Genomic DNA, 3025 nt, shown 5'->3' with positions numbered 1-3025 from the left:
AATTGTGTCCAAGATGGTGGACAAACCCTGTAGATCAATTCCTACCACTTTTCTATTGAGGGATAGTGGAATAATGTTTGTTCTGGTGCAGTCTGCATTGTTGGCAAATTTATTCAAGATGGCGGCTCTTCCTGCATAGTCCACCACCACCACCACTTCTCCACCATGGAGGGTAGATGTGGGAATATCACACTAATGATGTCACCACTCCCACTCCTCCCACTTCCCTAGCTCCTCTCCCCTCCTCTCCACTACCCACTCCGTTCCCCAACTTCCCATTTGTGAACTGGCGGGAAGAACATCCAGTCAGTGCTAAGCTGCTGGAGAGAAAGGATATAAGGTACTGTCTTTGACATTGTTTTCATTTATTTGCATGTATATCATCCTGCTGGAAGAATTTTCTAAATTTTGGCAGAGAAACCTAACTGACAATTACCCTGCAGATTTTCTGCTCGAAATTCAACTAAACAGAACTTCGTAAAATTTGCAGGATGACGGAAAAACACGCTCGTGAGAAAACGGATCACATGGCATGAAGTGAGTGCTAAATTCAAGCACTGTATTGTTTACTGGTTTAAACACTAATTAAAGTATGTAATTAAGTTGTTGAGAAATGTGTTCCACTGATGAACTGTTGGCGTTCGACAGACCGAGATTACGCGTGTAGGTGCTGCTGCGTACGGTTATAGCCTGTCATCGCCCGCATTTATTCTACTTCACAGGTAAAGTGAAGGCTGTCTGGTAGAGGTTCCTGCACATACGGTTCACGTCCACGCTGTCGCGGCATGCTACCAGTGTTAAAGACTGCGATGGAGCTCCGTATGCCACGGCAAACTGGCTGACACTGACGGCGGCGGTGCACAAATGCTGCGCAGCTAGCGCCATTCGACGGCCAACACCGCGGTTCCTGGTGTGTCCGCTGTGCCGTGCGTGTGATCATTGCTTGTACAGCCCTCTCGCAGTGTCCGGAGCAAGTATGATGGGTCTGACACACCGGTGTCAATGTGTTCTTTTTTCCATTTCCAGGAGTGTATATCCAAGAAATACATTTAACAGTTTGCAAAAAGCATCTTGTTCTTGAGTCTTTCATCCACCTATGACTGGTTGCTGCAGACTGGAAACAGCATATCACTGCCGGCACATTGTACCATCAGCGACAGGTTAGAACAGGCCTGGAAAACCGGTATCCCTGGCAATGGGGGAAATGAGGGAGGAAGAGGGGAAGGTAGAAGAGGGTGGTAAGACAGGTTCTAAGCTGCTTAATCTGCATGCGCACACTAAGGTGAACTCACATACAGCTGTTATCACTCTCTCCTTGTAAGATCTTTTGAGATCGGTTTTTGCGGTAATTGTGTTATTACAATGATTTTTCTCAATTACAGTGCGTGGATTTCGTTATGACCAATTGTTTATGTGTGGTGGTTTATTCACAACTATTTCGATGTGTAATTAGAGAAGTAAAGCATTTTTTGTCAATTGTGGTTGCGTGTATCTTCCTTTCACTACCTTATTCATTTTTACCATGTATGTACATGTGTGTACAAGTTCCTCAGCAGCTATACACTTTTAGATTGGTAGGAACAACCCTTTCAACACTTCAGTGAAAGTTCGCTGCCCTATCCCTTCTCACCACGCGTCTGTATACAAGTTCTTCAGCAGCTATTTCACTTGTTGGGCGGAAGGTGCAACTCTTCCTACACTTTAAGTGATAATTTTCTGCCTTATCCCTTCTTACCATGTATCTGTGTACAAGTTCCTTAGCAGCTACACGATTGTAGATCAGCAGGAGACAATTCTCCCAACAGCAGCTGTAGGACAATTCCCCATGTATTTCGAGTGGTGTTGTGGACTATGGCATGCAACAAGGTAAATACGTACGCACACGCGTGTGATGAGAAAGGCGAACAAAACCCATTCCAGGCATCCTATGTCGAACCCTATAAACTAAGCACCTGTGGTTCATTCAGTCTCGGTTAGCAGAAGAGCACAAAGTCATCTTCTGCACTGTGGATTGACTGGTCAATTCAAAAAACAGTAACAACTCCAGCACTGGCAGTAGTCTCTATGAGTTGCAAAATGCATCCTCAGTCAATCCTACTGCATCATCATTATTTGCTGAAAAGTATTCCACCTATGCTCATCCATTAACACCTCCCTCCATTCCCCATGTAGGAGGCTATGGACACAGTCCTCAGCTATATGCTGTGATTCGTTACAGTGGAGGATCAGGAACCTCTACCAGACAGCCTTCACTTTACCTGTGAAGTAGAATAAATGCGGGCGATGACAGGCTATAACCGTACGCAGCAGCAGAGGCTAGCGAATGTGGGTACTGCCCTCCACATGTCAGGGACAGAGTTGTGCACAATGAGACGAATAATCTCTCTCTCTCTCTCTCTCTCTCTCTCTCTCTCTCTATATATATATATATATATATATATATATATACTCCTGGAAATTGAAATAAGAACACCGTGAATTCATTGTCCCAGGAAGGGGAAACTTTATTGACACATTCCTGGGGTCAGATACATCACATGATCACACTGACAGAACCACAGGCACATAGACACAGGCAACAGAGCATGCACAATGTCGGCACTAGTACAGTGTATATCCACCTTTCGCAGCAATGCAGGCATCTATTCTCCCATGGAGACGATCGTAGAGATGCTGGATGTAGTCCTGTGGAACGGCTTGCCATGCCATTTCCACCTGGCGCCTCAGTTGGACCAGCGTTCGTGCTGGACGTGCTGACCACGTGAGACGACGCTTCATCCAGTCCCAAACATGCTCAATGGGGGACAGATCCGGAGATCTTGCTGGCCAGGGTAGTTGACTTACACCTTCTAGAGCACGTTGGGTGGCACGGGATACATGCGGACGTGCATTGTCCTGTTGGAACAGCAAGTTCCCTTGCCGGTCTAGGAATGGTAGAAAGATGGGTTCAATGACGGTTTAATGTACCGTGCACTATTCAGTGTCCCCTCGACGATCATCTGTGGTGTACGGCCAATGTAGGAGA

This window comes from Schistocerca piceifrons, chromosome 3, assembly GCF_021461385.2.
Source record: "Schistocerca piceifrons isolate TAMUIC-IGC-003096 chromosome 3, iqSchPice1.1, whole genome shotgun sequence".
In the NCBI taxonomy this organism is placed as follows: Eukaryota; Metazoa; Arthropoda; class Insecta; order Orthoptera; family Acrididae; genus Schistocerca; species Schistocerca piceifrons.
Note: the sequence above shows the minus strand (reverse complement) of the source record.